This window comes from Chlorocebus sabaeus, chromosome 9 (genome assembly GCF_047675955.1).
Source record: "Chlorocebus sabaeus isolate Y175 chromosome 9, mChlSab1.0.hap1, whole genome shotgun sequence".
NCBI classification, from domain to species: domain Eukaryota; kingdom Metazoa; phylum Chordata; class Mammalia; order Primates; family Cercopithecidae; genus Chlorocebus; species Chlorocebus sabaeus.
In genome coordinates this window covers 95,474,704-95,492,111 of record NC_132912.1, presented here as the reverse complement: position 1 = coordinate 95,492,111, position 17,408 = coordinate 95,474,704, and the positions used below count along the sequence as shown (strand labels likewise).

General features: G+C 44.6%; 1 protein-coding gene across 1 annotated transcript in view; it reads right to left on the bottom strand.

The window, feature by feature from the left end:
- The window catches only part of EXOC6 (exocyst complex component 6), a 304,230-nt gene extending 291,485 nt beyond the window's left edge, over positions 1-12,745 (bottom strand). The window contains exon 1 of the mRNA XM_073019177.1: positions 12,646-12,745. The gene's annotated coding sequence lies outside the window, so the exon portion shown is untranslated. The remainder of the gene's footprint in view (positions 1-12,645) is intronic.
- Between the last annotated feature and the right edge of the window lie 4,663 nt (positions 12,746-17,408).

Here is a 17,408-nt window from a genome sequence, read left to right as displayed (position 1 = left end):
ACTGACTATGTTTTTCTTTTACATTTGAAATACTTTCTATTTCATTGATTTTGTGAACTGTTGAAAGTTTTGAAAAGCATTTAGCCCAGAGCCTAGTGCTTAGCAAGTGCTCCGTAAATGTTGACTATAATTTTTACTACAGCGGACTTTTGGTTCAGGCAGCAGAAAGTGTGAATTATAGATCTACGAATAACCATGTGACCTTAAGTAAGTCTCTCGGCCTCTCTGGGTTTGTTTTCTAATTTGTGAGGCTGGGATTGAACTAGAGGGTGAATAAGAACTTTTTCAGCTGGTATTCCTCAATTCTATTTCTCCTATGTGGTACCTCCATATTTGGACTGAACATTTATGTCATTTTAAGGAAAAAAAATTTTCTCACATCATATAATAAACCACTTAAAAAACTTGAAAGAACACGTCTTCCTTCTCTAAATTGGTGGGGTTTGGAGCATTAAAATTAGAGAGAAGTAAATGGGATTAACATTCGCTTAAAGGACCAATTGTGAGGGCAAATTTTGAGCAAGTAATTAAAATGTAAATCCTCTTAAATTTCAACATAGCGAGTCTGATTCTAACACTGCATTGTGGTATTGGAGGACTGTCAGCGTTTCCCCCAGCTCTGCTGGCTGTTAACCCAAATCACATTGTCCGCTGAAGACAGTACTTCCTATAACTGGGTTTCGAACATCCTTGGGAGAGTGTCTTTTCTCTAGGGGCTTTTCTTCAAGTTAAATTGTTTTTGCTTTCCCAAACTGTGTCAGCACATCTGTTCTTACCTATCTTAAAAGCTTCATCAACCCAACAATTCTCCAAAAGGAAGAGGAAAAAAGAAAAAAAAAAAGCTATTGTGCAATGAAAAATATTTGGCAAATCTCATAAAAACACATTCTTAAAACATCTCTCACTTCTGAGAAACAAAGTAAAATGTAAGAATTGTTTTTTTGTTGTTGTTGTTTGTTTCATGACTAACAAAATGAATCATTGCTACCAATGTAGTATACTGACCATATAAAACAAGTATGAAGGAATGTTCAGTTCAAAAAATAAAAATAGGCTGGGTATAGTGGCTGACACCTGTCATCCCAGCACTTTGGGAGGCTGAGGCAGGCAGATCACCTGAGGTCAGAAGTTCAAGACCAGCCTGGCCAACATGGCGAAACCCCATCTCTACAAAAACACAAAAATTAACTAGGCATGATGGCAGGTGGCCTGTAATCCCAGCTACTCGGAGGCTGATATGGGAGAATCACAGAGGTTGCAGGAAGCCGAGATCGCGCCATTGCACTCCAGCCTGGGTGACAGAGCAGAGCATTCCGTCTCAAAAAAAAAAGAGAGAGAGAGAGAGAAAAGAAACATGTGATGCTATTGAAGGACATGGTGACTGGAAGGGGTGGGAGTGATAAACTGAAGCAAGCCTCCAGGGTGGTCTCCCACCATGGGGAAGCAAGGTAGATGATGGGGCCAGTCTCTGAGATCAGAAACTCAGGAGAAGAAGCAACTTTAAGGAAAAGATAAATTCAATCTGGAACATTACACAAAGGACTTGGTCAGGCACAATGCCTCATTCCTATAATCCCAGCACTTTGGAAGGCTGAGGCAGGATGATTGCTTGAGCCCAGGAGATCAAGACTAGCCTGGACCACATAGAGAGACACCCATCTCTACAAAAATAAGAAAATTAACTGGGCATGGTGGCACATGCCCGTAGTCCTAGCTACTTAGGAGGCTGAGGCAGGAGGATGGCTTGAGCTCAGGAATTTGAGGCTGCTGTGAACCATTATCTTACCACTGCACTCCAGCCTGGGCAACAGAGTGAGATCCTGACTCATAAAATGAATAAAAAAAGGGACCTGTAAATATCCAAATATGACTGCTGGCTAATCAGATCTGTACCTCCAGAACTGAGGGAGAGAACTGGGTTTGAGAAACACTCTGGGGTAGCATCATTCTAAGGTGGTGTGGTCATTAAAGCCATGAGTTTGGATAAAGTTTCTCAGGGGAGGAGCCTAAGTAAGTGACCAAGGGAAAGCAACGTTTAAAGAGTGCTATAGATTGAACTGTGGTCCCCTAAATGTTATGTGTTGAAGTGCTAACCCCCAGCACCTCAGAATGGGAGCTTACTTGGAAATAGAGTCAACGTAGCTGTGATTAGCTAAGATGAGTGCTATGCTTTAAATGTCGGTCCCTTCCAAAACTCACATTGAAACTTAATCCCCACTGTGGCAGTATTGAAAGATGGGGACTTTAAAAGACGATTGGGATTGGGTCATGAGGGCTCTGCCCTCCTGAAGGGATGAATTCATTCATGGATTCATGGGGTGATGGATTCCTGGGTTATCGTGGGAATGGGACTGGTGGTTTTATAACAAGAGGAAGAGCCCTGAGCTAGCACATCCACACCCTCACCATGTGACGCCGTGTGCTGCCTCAGGACTCCACAAAGTCCCCACCAGCAAGAAGGTTCTCATCAGATGTGGCCCCTTGACCTTGCATTTCTCAGCCTCCAGAACTGTAGGAAATAAATTCCTTTTCTTTATAAATTACCCAGTTTCAGCCAGGCATGGTGGCTCATGCCTATAATCCCAGCACTTTGGGAGGCCAAGGCGGGTGGATCACCTGAGGTTAGGAGTTCGACACCAGCCTGACCAACATGGCAAAACCCCATCTCTACTAAAAATACAAAAATTACCCAGGTGTAGTAGTGTGTGCCTGTAATCTCAGCTACTCAGGAGGCTGAGGCAAGAGAATTGCTTGAACCTGGGAGGCAGAGGTTGCAGTGAGCCAAGATTGTGTTACTGCACTCCAGCCTGGACAACACAGCAAGACTCCTTCTCAAAATAAATAAATAAGTAAATACATTACCCAGTTTCAAGTATTCTGTTATAAGCAACAGAAATGAAGTTATGGTAGAGGAGGGGAGCTAATACGATATGATTGGCGTCCTTATAAAAAGGAAACATTTGAACCCGAGGCATGTAACAGGGAGAACACCATGAGAAGATGAAGGCACCGATCAGGGTGATGCTTTACAAGCCAAGGAACAAGTCCTGCCAACATGTTAATCTCCAAATTGCAAGCTCCAGGACTATGAAACAATACAGTTTTGTTGCTGAAGACACACAGTTTGTAGTATTTTGTTATAAGGAAAAGCCCACAAAGAATATCAAGATAATCAGGTCCCAGAAAGGAGGAAACCAGAAAAGCATGGCATCACCAAGCCAAGAACAGGAAAGAGTCTCAAAGGGAGGTCATAGTCAACAAGATGAAGTGTTCCCAAGAGGTCGAGGAGGACAGAAAAGTCAGCCTTGGCAAAGCAATGAAGAGGTCACTGGTGACCTTGGGAAGGGCAGTTACAGTGAATTAAAGAGGTGGAGGACAGATTGAAGTGAGGAATAAGAATAAACTTTCCAGATATTTAAAGAAGGAAAGAAGATAGGAAGGAAGTTGAAGAAGGAGCATTGGGTCATGTATTTTTTCCTTTTTTGTTGTTTTTTTTGTTTGTTTTGTTTTGTTTTTGAGACGGAGTTTCGCTCTTGTTGCCCAGGCTGGAGTGCAATGGCGTGATCTCGGCTCACTGCAACCTGTGCCTCCCAGGTTCAAGCAATTCTCCTGCCTCAGCCTCCCGAATAGCTGCGATTACAGGCGTGCGCCACCACGCCCGGCCTATTTCTTCCTTTAATGGGAAAAAATTGGTACAGCTAATGGATGAGGATAACTAGCCAGTGGACGGAGAAAATGTGAAGAAGGATAGAGAAAGAAATAGACAGGGGGAAGGTGAGGAGGCAGAGGAAGAAGAGGGGGAAGGGGAAAGTAGAGGTGGAAAGGGAAGGAGAGGGGAAGCAGAAAAGAGGCTGAGAACCACAGAGAAGCCATTCTGGTGGCTGGGCTAGCAGTGGTAGTGGTGACAGCCACACCTGTTTCCAGGCAACAGTGGCAACAAGGCCAAGGGCAGGGTCTGGGTTCTATGACGGGAAACAGCAAAGGCATCCAGTGATCAATGATGGCAGCAGCAGCATCCTCACCAGGCTGGATTTATGGCAGGATTTTGACTATGGCCCTGGCTACTGCCCTTATTTCTATCTGTTCTCTGAGCTGCCTTTCTAGCCTCTTTGGGGATTCTGGGAGCTGCCCACTGGCTTTTTGATCCATTCTTTTTTCTATTTCAGTCAACCTGAGTCAGTTTCTGTTGCTTACAGCTGAGAACTTTACCTGATTCAATTACGTACAATGCTGAGCATTTTAGAAGGAGTTTTAAAAATCCTCCCAGCAAATCTAAGAAGTAGACTTATATTATCATCTCCATCTTCCCAATGAGGAAGCTGAGAGATGAAGAGCTTAGGTCACATGTCCAACATCACAAAGCTAGTAGGTAGCACTGCCAGGCTCACACCCAGGCCTATTTGCCTCCAAAGCACTTAATCGCCGCAATCTCCTGCCCCTTCCTTGGGCAAGCTCTGTCACCTCCTGCAAATGGCAATAGTGCACAGTGAGACTGCCTCCTTGTGTCCCAGCACTGGGGAAACACAGTTCTGACTGCTCTGAGGAGCTTGCCTGGTGAGCCCCTTGCGCTGTTCTTCTCCATTCCTGGGGAGCCTTGACACCAGTACCCTCATCTACAATGACGCCCAAACTTCCACCTTGGCCTACAATATAATGTAAGCAATTTGGAAATTCCTTCCAAAATAAGTTTCTAAAGCCAAGATCCCCATCCAGCAGACACTAGTTCTCAAAGCCTGAGCTAGAAGATCTTAAAGACTTGCCCAGTAGGTCTTCCAATGGTTATCATGACCACATGGCCTCATTCCTCCCGTGTCATTCATGTCCTCCAGAATGCTGAGATAAAGCCAAGAGAGCAAGAGGCTCACTGGGGAGAGGGAGACACCCGTGGAAGATAAAGGAGGAGGCAGCAGAACTGGGCAGGGAGAGCCTAGGATCACAAGACAGATGTGACAGAATCTCAGTCAACTCCACAGGGAGCCATTTGAGAAGTCCCACGTTAGACAGAAATAGCTAGGCCTGCACTCTGTCATTGGCTATGGGCTGACCAGGAAGAGCACAACTCCAGCATGAAAGCTATGGTGGATTCTAAAGGTGCTGTAGCCAGGTACAGTGGCACATACCTGCAATCCCAGCTACCTGAGAGGCTGAGGCAAGAGGATCACTTGAGGTTAGGAGTCTGAGGTTGTGGTGTGCTATGATCATGCCTGTGAATAGCCACTGCATTCTAGCCTGGACAACATAGCAGGACCTCATCTCCAACAATAACAACAAAACAGTGCTGCAGCTCATTGCACTCCTCCCACTGAATGTCAAGTCCATGGCCACAGCACCTAACACCCACCTTCTTTTCTCTTTGAATACTTGGGATGCAAAGAACTGTAATAAAGAACCCCATTGTGCTCCTGCTCCACCATGGTTATGTTCCACAGCACCTGCTGTGACCTGAATCTATTTGATTTTTTTTTTTTTTTTTTTTTTTTTTTTTTTTTTTTTGAGACTAAGTCTTGCTCTGTTGTCCAGGCTGGAGTGCAATGGCACAATCTTGGCTCACTGCAACCTCCATCTCCCATGTTCAAGCAATTCTCTTGTTTCAGCCTCCCAAGTAGTTGGCATCACAGGCACACACCACCACACCCTGCTAATTTTGTATTTTTAGTACAGACAGAGTGTCACCATGTTGGCCAGGTTGGTCTCGAACTCCTGATCTCAAGTGATCTGCCTGCCTCAGCCTCCCAAAGAGCTGGGATTACAGGCCCGCACCCTGCCCTGTTTGATCTTATAGACACAAATAATCCCAAGTCTTCAGAGATACATTAAATATAAAGGATTTGTTCCTCAAAATAATAGTATTAATAATTTTATTAGAAGCCCCTATTATAAATATTTAATAAAAATTCTAATTCGCTAGCAGAACTCAACTCTTACAAACCTCTGAGACCTCCTCTCCCTTTGGCTAGTTTTATGCCAACATCTAAAGGGATCTCAGCAGCCTATATTTGTGTTCTTGGCCAAGCGACTTCTCAAAATGGCCCACCATTTCCTGATAGAACAACACATGGGAAGACACTAAAGCTGAATGAAGCCTGAAATGGCCATTCCTTGGTATGACGGCCTGCCTTATAGTGACTGCCACTCTTTCAGTGCTAGTGAATCAAGTTTAGGAGAGAGAACAACTGTTCCTTTTGCAAGCCATTATTAACTGCTATATGTCAGGCACCATAATAGGTGCTAAAGTTACAGTGGCTGTGGTGGTTTTAAAATACATCTGCAGCCAGGCATGATGGCTCACATCTGTAATCCCAACACTTTGGGAGGCAGAGGCAGGAGGATCACTTGAGCCCAGGAATTCTAGACCAGACTGGGCCACACAGTAAGACCCTGTCTCTACAAAAAATAAAAAAGTAGCTGGGCATGGTGGCACACACCTATAGTTCCAGCTACTTGGGAAGCTGAGGTGGGAGGAATCCTTGAGCCTAGGAGATTGAGGCTGACTGAGCTGTGTTTGCACCACTGCACTCCAGCCTGGGCAAAACAGTGAGGCTTTGTCTCAAAAAAAATAAAAAATATAAAATACATCTACAAATTATTTTACAATTTTCCCTTCAATGATGAAGCCTAATTCCTCTTTCCCTTGAGTGTGGGACAGACATAATGACTCACTTCTAACAAATAGAATGTAGCAATAGTGATGATGTATGACTTCTGAGACTAGGTTATAAAAGGCAGTGTATGTCCTCCTCCTTGCTCTCTCTTGGATCAATTGTTCTGGGGAAAATCAACTACCATGTCGTGAGGAAACTCAGGCAACCATATGGAAAGGTCCATGTCATAAGGAACTGAAGCCTTCTGCTAACAGCCATGTGAGTGCGCCATCTTGGAAGTGGATCCTCCAGCTTCATTCAAGCTTTCAGATGACTGCAACCCAACCAACATCTTGACTGCAACTTCATAAGCAACCCAAACCACAGCCATCCAGACAAGCTACTTCCAAATCCTTAACTCACAGAAACTGTGAGATCATAAATGCCTACCGTATTAAGCCACCAAGTTTTGGGGTAATTTGTTATACGGCAATAGACACAGTGGGAGACAAGACAAACACAGTTCCTGTCCTCATTCTTACAGCAGATAATAACCTGTTATTAAGCAAATGTGGAAACAATGTGAGTCAAGTTGTGTCCAGCAAATCTGTGCAAATGCTAGACTTACCCACCAACAGGAAATGTGATCAGGAGATCTGTTAGATTATTGTATTGATTGTGACTAGAATATCAATTTGGAGTCACCAAAAGGTACAGCCTGTCTTTATGCTATGATCAGCAGAGAGACTGCAGCAAATGATGGTGGGGTCTGATATAAGATCCAGTGGATCTGGGTCAGAATGGGTGCCATGGCAACCCAAACCTCCTGCAAAGCAGGTGAAGGGAAAGTAGAAGCCAAGGCCCTTACAGAGAAAGCTGATCTGCAAAGAGTACGGGAGAGCTGAGAGAGGCAAAGACAAGAGACCATGCATGTGTCTCCAGGGAAACAGAGACAAACCACTGTCCATTTCCTGTGGGCCCACAGGACTTCCAGGGTTGTATTCTATGAGGTTTCCTAAATACACACACACACACACTCATACACACACACACTCATACACACACACACACACACACACATATTTTTTCCCACATGGGAATCCAGGAGTCTTCTTCAATCACTGCTTTAGTCAAGGCACCCTCCCCCTACTTGTCCTACAAACCTTAGTTAGGTCCCCACTCCTATAGGTCAAGCACCTCAACCAGGTATTTTTGCAGCCCTCCTCAGTCTGGCTCCAACTCACCTTTTAAATGATTCCCCACTTATACCCTATCTCCAGATAAGCTGAACTCCCTGAAATTTGCCATGGGTCTTGGTTTTTCAGCCTCTAACCCTTTGTCAAGTCACTCTTTCCACTTGGAAGCCGATTACTACCCTCATCCACCTCACTTTATTCTAGCTATACAACAAAGATTGTCTTAAGGCTGGGTGCAGTGGCTCATGACTATAATCCCAGTACTTTGGGAGGCCAAGGCAAGAGGATCACCTGAGTCCGGAGTTCAAGACCCTATCTCTACAATTTTTTAAAAGAATTGTGGCATGCACCTGTAGTTCTAGCTACCTGGGAGGCTGAGGCAGGAAGATTGCTTGAGCCTAGGAGCTCCAGATTGCAGTGAGCCATGATCATGCCACTGCACTGCAGCCTGGGCAACAGAGTGAGACCCTGCCCCCCTGCCAAAAAAAAAAAAAAAAAAAAAAAAAAAAAAAGATGGTCTTAAATGTGTTTCCATGAAGCTGTTGCTAATCCCTTCAGCTGGTATAGTGTTTCCCTCCTCCGAATGCATCATTTATGGTATTGGTAGAGTATAAGTCCTTTTCTGACGATACTATAATTACATATGTGCATAGCTCATCACCTCTACGCAGCCATAGCTCCTTGAGGGTGGAAACAAGGTTATTCATCTTGGTATCAGCTTGGTCCTAAGCCCCCTTCTCTGTTCACTGTCTTCTCTCCTTAAATGATCTCATGATTTATGATTTCATCCACTCCATCTAAATGCTGATGCTTCCAGCTCAGACCTCTCGGCTAAGCACCAGATCCTACTCACACCACCTACTCCCATAGCCCCATGGCTGTCTCCAGGCTCCTCACGCTTGGTGTGTTCAGTGGGAACTCATCGTGATGCCCCCCACCCAACTCAGGCCTCCTCCAGGTTTCTTTTCTCAGTAAATGCCACCCCCACCCCCTACTGGACATCCAGTTTTGCAAGCCAGAATTGAGGAGTCTTCTTGAAACTCCTCCACCCATCAACAGCTATGTCTACTCCATCACCAGGCCCTATAAGTTTTACATTTTAAATAGTATTCAAATCCCATAACTTTTCTCCACCTCCACTGCCACCCCTTAATCCAAGCTGCCCTCATCCCTCACCTTGCCCACATCCTCTGTCTGATATCCTAAATGGGCTCCCCACATCACCTGCACCTCACATCTCCATTCTAGTCCATTCTAGTTCATATGACTAGAATGGCACTTGTTTTGTTAAACTCAAATCTGGTCAGGTCACCCTACAGGTTTAGAATCTTCCATGACTTCCTATTCATCTAGGATAAAGACCCAAATCCTTAATATAAACTGACCACAGGGCCCAGCATCATCTGGCCCCTGTTTATGTCTCCAGCCTAATTTTGTGCTACTTTCTTTTTTACTCTCAATATTTCAGTCACAGGGCACTACTTTCAGTTCCTCAAAAGCACCATGCTCTCTACAGCCCTGGGGCCTTCATGCATGCTGCTGCTTTTCACTCTGGCCACCGCCTTTGCCTAATAAACTCCTGTTCATCCTTCTAGTCTCAGAGCAGACCTCAGCCCCTCAGAGAAGCCTCCCTGACCAGATCTGGTCCCTCAATTACACATCCTCATTGTCCTCTGTATTTTCTTTTATTGTATCTAGATCGTTCCATAATTATAGATTTATATAATTATTTGAAGGCAGATACGGCTATTTTGTTTCATAGATACAGAAGCTGTTCAGCAAAATTTGTTGAAAAGGGAAGGAAGGAAGGAAAGAAAGGAAGGAAGAAAGAGAGGACCCAAATAATCACTGACAAAATCTGGATAGACCAACACCGGGCAAAATATATTAATGACCAGCTACATTTGGCTGCCAATATTGTCAAGATATGTCAAGTGTTTCCTGAGGCCTATAATTTTCACATTTTCCTCTATTTTCTAGTTGCATCAGTTTAAAAAAAATTTTTTTTTTTTTTGAGACGGAGTCTCACTCTGTCTCACTCAGGCTGGAGTGCAGTGGTGCAGTGTTGACTCACTGCAGCCTCCACCTCCCAAGTTCAAGCGATTCTCCTGTCTCAGCCCTCTGAGTAGCTGGGACTACAGGCACGTGCCACCACACCCGGCTAATTTCGTATTTTTAGTAGAGATGGGGTTTCTTTCTTTTTCCTTTTTTTTTTTTTTTTTTTTTTGAGATGGAGTTTCACTCTGTCACCCAGGCTGGAGTGCAGTAGTGCGATCTTGGCTCACTGCAACCTCTGTCTCCTGGATTCCAGCGATTCTCCTGCCTCAGCCTCCCAAGTAGCTGGGATTACATGCGCCCGCCACGATGCCCAGCTAATGTTTTTGCATTTTTAGTAGAGACATAGTTTCACCATGTTGGCCAGGCTGATCTTGAACTCCTGACCTCAAGTCATGCGGCTGCCTCGGCTACTCAAAGTGCTGGGATTACAAGTATGAGCCACCGCATCATTTAAAATTTTACTTAGCTGCAAAGTAACTGAACACAGTGCTTAACCAAATAGGGTTTTTTCTCTGGTTTTTTTTTTTTTTTTTTTTTTCACATTATAGAAGTCTTGAGATAAGGCTGAAGCAGTTGCTTACAGAAAACAAGGTCCCAGCCTCCTTCTAACTTTTCTCCGCTACTCTTAGTGCCTGACTTTCTTCCTCACAGTGGAAAGTTGGGCTGCTGCCCCTCCAGCATGGTGCTCATACTCCACACAGAAAGAAGGGGAGGGGTCAAGGGCAAAACACATGTCCTGATTGGACTTGTCCCTTTTTATCAGGGAAACAATGGGGCTCTCCTGAAAGCCCCCGGAGGAAGCTTCTACGGATATCTTTTTGGCCAGACCTGGGTTGTAGACACTTCAGCTTCAAGGGGCTCTGGGGAGGTATGTGATCTTCCATGGGCAGCCTGCTGCCCTAAGCCCAGCTGGAGGCCTGTTAGTGAGGAACAAGGAGAGACTGGAGACCAGAGGCCAACCAGGGCATCTGCCGCTCTACTGCCACAAACAGGTAGATCAGCTGGGTTCCAAGGCTCTGACACAGTCTCAGTAGCCCAGATGAAAGCAATCCAGGTGAGTAAACTTTCTGAGTTTGAAATTTTGAGCAGAGAGACTCAAGCTCTTTAAAAAGAGAGAGAGGGAAAAGGAGAAGAGAGGAGACGAGAGAAGGGGCGAGGAGAGGAGGGAAAGGGAGGGGAGGGAAGAGGAGAGGAGAAGAGAGAAGAGAGAGGCTGGGCATAGTGGCTCATCTGTAATCCCAGCATTTTGGAAGGCTGAGACAGATGGATCACTTGAGGTCAGAAGTTCGAGACTAGCCTGACCAACATGGTGAAACCCCATTTCTACTGGGAAAAAAAAAAAAAAAATATATATATATATATATATATATATATATAGCAGGACATGGTGGTGGGCTCCTGTAATCCCAGCTACTTGGGAGTCTGAGGTAGGAGAATCGCTTGAACCCGCAAGGCGGAGGTTGCAGTGAGCCAAGATCATGCCACTGCACTCCAGCCTGGGTAACAGAGCGAGACTCCATCTCAAAAATAATAATAATAAAATGGCATTCATGCCTATGGTAAGAAAAAGAAAGATTGGGCTCTGCAGGTATGGTGCTAAGCCATGCAAGTGAAAAGTGAAGAAGTCCATCAAATACATGGTTGATTTATATATAATACTAAATAAATCTGCTTAAACCAAATATATGAAAGCACCATTCCTCCTTGAAATATTCTTCTCACTGTACACACTTCATTTTAAAGATCAACTTTCTTTTCTTTTTTTTTGAGTCAGGGTCTTGCTCTGTCATCCAGACTGGAGTGCAGTGGCAACATCACAGCTCACTGCAGCCTCAACCTCCCAGGTTCACGCAATCTCCCCAGCTCAGCCTCCCGAGTAGCTGGGACTACAGGTGTATGCCACTATGCCCAGCTAATTTTTTTTTTTTTTTGTATTTTCAATAGAGATGCCATTGTGCCATGTCACAAGGCTGGTCCCAGATTCCTGGGCTCAAGAGATCCTCCTGCCTCAACCTCCCAAAGTGCTGGGATTATGGGCATGAGCCACTGCACCTGGCCTAAAGATCAACTTTCAAGAAGTTAATTCATCATTAAAATTTGAGCCTACAATTAAGGCATGACATTACCAGATATGGCCCCTTCAATCATATGGCTTTCTCCACACTCTTCATGCAGGCATGTGTTCAGTCTCCAGGAAGAGAGCAAGTGAGACACTATCCATTCATCAAAGGGAAAATGAAAAATAAGCACACCGCCAGTTCAGCCACACCTAAGAACAGGAAAGTTAGAAGGCAGAGGAAGAATTAAGAATGCAAGGGATTCATAGAGAGATTGAGCCTAGACTAGGGAGAGTTTAGCATGAGGGAAGCAAAGTGATTTTTGTGGGGAAAGGCGGGGAGAGGTTTCCTCAACAAGGAATAAAAATCAACAAGCTGGATAACTCAGGTGCAAGGCCACAGGACCTATGGAGCACAGGCAACAAGATAGCAAGCAGGACATGCCCACACAGGGGGAATTTGGTTTTCAATTAGTACCACTGCCTTTAATTAGTTCAAGTCAACTTTTTTTTTTTTTTTTTTTTGAGGCATGGTCTCACTCTGTCTCCCAGGCTGGAATGCAGTGGCACAATCACAGCTCACTGCAATCTCAACCTCCTGGGCTCAAGCGATCCTCCCACCTCAGCCTCCTGAGTAGCTGGGACCCCAGTTGCGCACCAACATGTCCGGCTAATTTTTTGTTTATTTTTGTAGAGATGTTTGCCCTGTTGCTCAGGCTGGTCTCGAACTCCTGGACTCAAGCAATTTGCCCACCTTGATCTCCCAAAGTGCTGTGATTACAGGCTTGCACCACCACACCCAGCCAACAAGCATTTCTCAACCATCGTCTGTGTGCCAGAGGCTGGTATTGTCCTCTGCCCTGAAAGAAAGGAGAAGAAATATTATTGTTAGATGGAACTTTGGAGGATACACATTCATTTTAGAGATAAGGATATTAAGGTCCAGAAAAATAAATGACCCCATACTCACTCCAATTAATTAACAACAGAAAACCATGACAAAATCCAGGATTTTCTGGGTCTTGAATGTTCACCCAAACAAAACCCTGAGGACCTGGATGCAGCCCATCTCTTCAACAGGGCAATTCCTACATTTCAGAGGAGATGGAGTTTTGCTATTGTTGCTGTTGCTTTGTTTGTTTTTTTACAACTGACTTACCATGTACAAAGTCATGCCATTCAAAAATCATCCCTGATTCTCAGACTTGCCCTGTTATTTTTCTCTGCTGTCATCAAGCATGTATCAGCTGAAACCTGGCTGAAAATGCCTCCCATGAAGCCTGGTTCAACCTACCCAATGTTAATCACTTCACTCTGCTTCCTAGCCCTTTCTCCCACATACCTCATCCTCTGCCTTCCTTCCCCACTCTGGGGCAACTCCATGCACATCCACCAGGTTGATCTGCACTTTTTAATTAATTGTTTCAAGGTGTTCTGATGTCATATCAGAGGCTATGTCTCCCAACTACCTTTGTAAAGGCAGGAAAACAAAGGCAATACTACACATAGGCTAACAGTTTGGAATGAGAAGACCTGGCTTCAATTGCAGCTCTACCATTTACTGTTTTGTTTTGATTTTTTTTAAGATGGGGTTGACCAGGAACGGTGGCTCAAACCTGTGATCCCAGCACTTTGGGAGGCTGAGGTGGGTGGATCACTTGAGGTCAGGAGTTCGAGACCAATCTGCCAACATGATTAAACCTTGTCTCTACTGAAAAAAAGATGAAAATTAGCTGGGTGTGGTGGTAGGCACCTGTAATCCCAGCTACTCAAGAGGCTGAAGCGGAAGAATTGCTTGAACCTGAGAGGTGGAGGTTGTAAGTTGTAGTAAGCTGAGATCGTGCCACTGCACTCCAGCCTGGGTGACAGAGCGAGACTTTGTCTCAAAAAAAAAAAAAAAAAAAAAAAAAAGACGGGGTCTCACTCTGTCACCCAGGCTGGAGTGCAGCGGTGCAATCTCAGCTCACTGCAACCTCCAGCTTCCAGGCTCAAACAATCCTCCCACCTCAGCCTCCCAAGTAGCTAGGACTATAGGCATGCGCCACCACACCTGGCTAATTTTTATATTTTTGGTAGATACAGGGTTTCATCATGTTGGCCAGGGTGGTCTCGAACTCCTGAGCTCACTGAGCCTCATGTTTAACATCACTGAGCCTCATGTTCCTCATGTGTATAATGAGGATAACAATACCTGCTTTGTAAGGGTGATGCAAAGACTCGATGAGGTAATGCATCACAAGCACTGAGTGGTATAAAGTTTCATACTGGTATAAAGTCAGGGCTCAATATGTTTATTGTCATTATTTTATTTGTTCCCACTCTCCCATCTCTCCAAGGAAAGCCTAACCCATGGCATTGGTCAGACCTGAATTCAAATCCTAGTTCTTCCACTGACCAGCTATATACAATCTTGAGCAATTCCCATGACCTTCCTGAGCCTCCTAGAATAAAGTCTGGCTATGGACTATACCCAATATTTGTTGACTGAATAAGATACAGTTTCCTTATGGATGAGACAGAGATAATAAATTTCATCTCACCTGATTGTTACAGCAGTTAAGTGAGATCATGTAAGCAAAGTACCTGCTATATTCTCCTTATTTAACTCAATTGATGAACCAATTACCCTGGAAGGGAGTGGATTCATTGGATGGGTTTTTGGTTTTTCTTTTCTTTCTTTCTTTTTTTTTTTTTTTTTTGAGATAGGGTATTGCTCTGTAGCCTAGGCTGAAGTGCAATGGTGTGATCTTGGCTCACCACAGCCTCAACATCCCAGGCTCAAGCAATCCTGCCTCCTCAGCCTCTTGAGTAGCTGAGACTACAGGTGCATGCCATATGCCCGGCTGATACATTGTGTTTTTTGGTAGAACAGGGTCACTCTATGTTGTGCAGGCTGGTCTTGAACTCCTGGGCTCAAGCCATCTACCCACCCAACCTCAATTGAGATTGCAGGCATGAGCCAGTGTGCCCAGTAGATTGAATGTTAGATCAAGAGTCTTTCATTCATATGATATCTTAATACTTAACTCACTTCTTTCTTTCTTTCTTTTTTCTTTTTTCTTTTTATTTTTTTATTTTGAGACAGAGTCTCTCTCTTGTCACCCAGGCTGGAGTGCAGTACAGTGGTGCAATCTTGGCTCACTGTAACCTCCGCTTCCCAGGTTCAAGCAATTCTCTGCCTCAGCCTCCCGAGTAGCTGGGATTACAGGCGCCCGCCACCACACTCGGCTAATTTTTATATTTTTAGTAGAGATAGAGCCAGGCTGGTCTTGAACTTCTGACCTCAGGTGATCTGCCTCCCAAAGTGCTGGGATTACAGGCATGAGCCACTGCATCCAACCCACATTTCTTTCTTTTTTTTCCACAGTAGCTCTTGGGAGAGGGTGCAGTGAGGATACATAACACTCTGTTCTCTATCTGGAGTTCTAGATCACCAGAGAAAGAAGACAAGAGAATAATCAAATAGGGGCCAAATATCCCCTTTAATAAGCTGATTTGGAAACTGTGGCTTATATAGGGCCGAGGGTCTCCTCATATTAAACTCCAAAGATAGGCAGACTCACATACTCTGGAGCACTAGAACTCCGAAGGCCTCCCACCCACCCAGCTAGGAAGACCTGCCCCTGCAGGAACAGAATAAGATGTATAGTTAAAAGGCTAGGCCATGTGTGCCCTTTTTTCTCACACTCAGGCAACCCGCTCATCTCCCCAGGGGGAGAGTAAAGGTGAGACAGAGGCCAGGGGTATTTGGGGGAAACCCCATCTTTGAAACAAAAATGGACAAGAAGTATTCACCACCTAACAACCTCTATATGCAGCATGGATTGAATAAGCATTCCAATTTCCCCACAAGAATTTAGAGGGTACATGAAATATGGTGACGAGCCCAACCTGGAGGCAGCTGCTCACTTTTGAATCCAGGCTCTGCCACTTACTAGCTCTGTGACCTTGAGCGAGTTATTTCTCCTTCCTGAGCCTCCGTCTTGTTTTTAAATTGTACATACTTAAAGTATGTAACATGTTTGGCTACACTTATCTTGAGGTACATACACATGCCCAGGTGATTACCATAGTCAAGAAAATTAACATACCCATCACTTCATAGCTACATTTTTCACTTTATTTTATTATTATTATTTTTAAGACAGGGTCTCACTCTGTCACCCAGGCAGGAGCACAGTGGTGCCATAGTAGCTCACTGCAGCCTTGAACTCCTGGGCTCAAGCAATCCTCCCACCTCAGCCTCCCAAGTAGCTGGGAAGCTGGGACTACAGGCATGTGCCACTGTGCCCAGATAACTCTCTCTCTCTCTTTCTCTGTGTGTGTGTGTTAAGAGTACCCAAAATCTTCCAGGCACGGTGGCTCATGTCTGTAAACCCAGCACTTTGGGAGGTCGAGGTGGCAGGACCATTTAAGCCCCAGAGGTCTTGACTGTGGTGAGCTGAGATTTCACTACTGCACTCCAGCCTGAGTGACAGAGCAAGACCCTGTCTAAAAAAAAAAAAAAAACCTAAAATCTTCTCTTTTGGCGAACACCAGTACAGAATACAGTATTATTAACTGTAGTTTTCTTATTGTACATTAGCTCTCTACACTTGTTCAGCTTACACAGCCACAGCTTCATACCCTTTGTGAGCCTCCATCTTGCCATCTGCAAAATGCCAATAATGAATATGCCTCTTCACAAAGCGGTTGTGAGGATTAAATAAAAGAATGTCCATAAACAGTAAAGGGTAAGTACAAAACAAATGTGAGTTATTGTTATCATGAGGTTGGTAACTTTGTCTTACAAAAACTATGAACTCTGCCATTTAAAAGGTGAAGGAAAATACCAATGCTAGCCAAGAATTGCGCACCAATTCTCTCGCCTGAACCCAAAACAAAAACTAATTACAGTCAACACCTGATCATACCTGTGATCTTAGGACCATGCAAACCACCTCACAGTGCCAACACCTCCTGCCCCAACTTCCCATGAAAGACATTTTTCATCCTGTTAAACTGAAGTCTCTTTGATCCTCCTAAATCCCATTACTCAAAAAGACACACCTTGCCTTTTTGATTACTGTCCTCTCTTGTGGACAGCTGTGGGGAGATAGTCAAAGAGAAAAATCCTTATAAGATTTTTAAAATATTTTCTTATGTCAGTTTTCTGCTGAGCTATTGAGGTTGGCAGAAAAACCCTTACAAAATGTTTTAATATACTTATAACAGTGCTTCTGATGAGTCATGAGGTTGGCAGAGGTTAAAGGCCTTGGCTGGGGTGTGGTTTGTGACATGAGTGTGAGTTGTGATAATACTAACTGAGAAAAAGTGGCCAGTTTGCTGCACTGCCCAAGAAGGATTCTTTTTTTTTCTTTTTTTGAGACAGAGTCTCGCTCTGTCGCCCAGGCTAGAGTGCAGTGGCCGGATCTCAGCTCACTGCAAGCTCCGCCTCCCGGGTTCATGCCATTCTCCTGCCTCAGCCTCCCAAGTAGCTGGGACTACAGGCGCTGGCCACCTCGCCCGGCTAGTTTT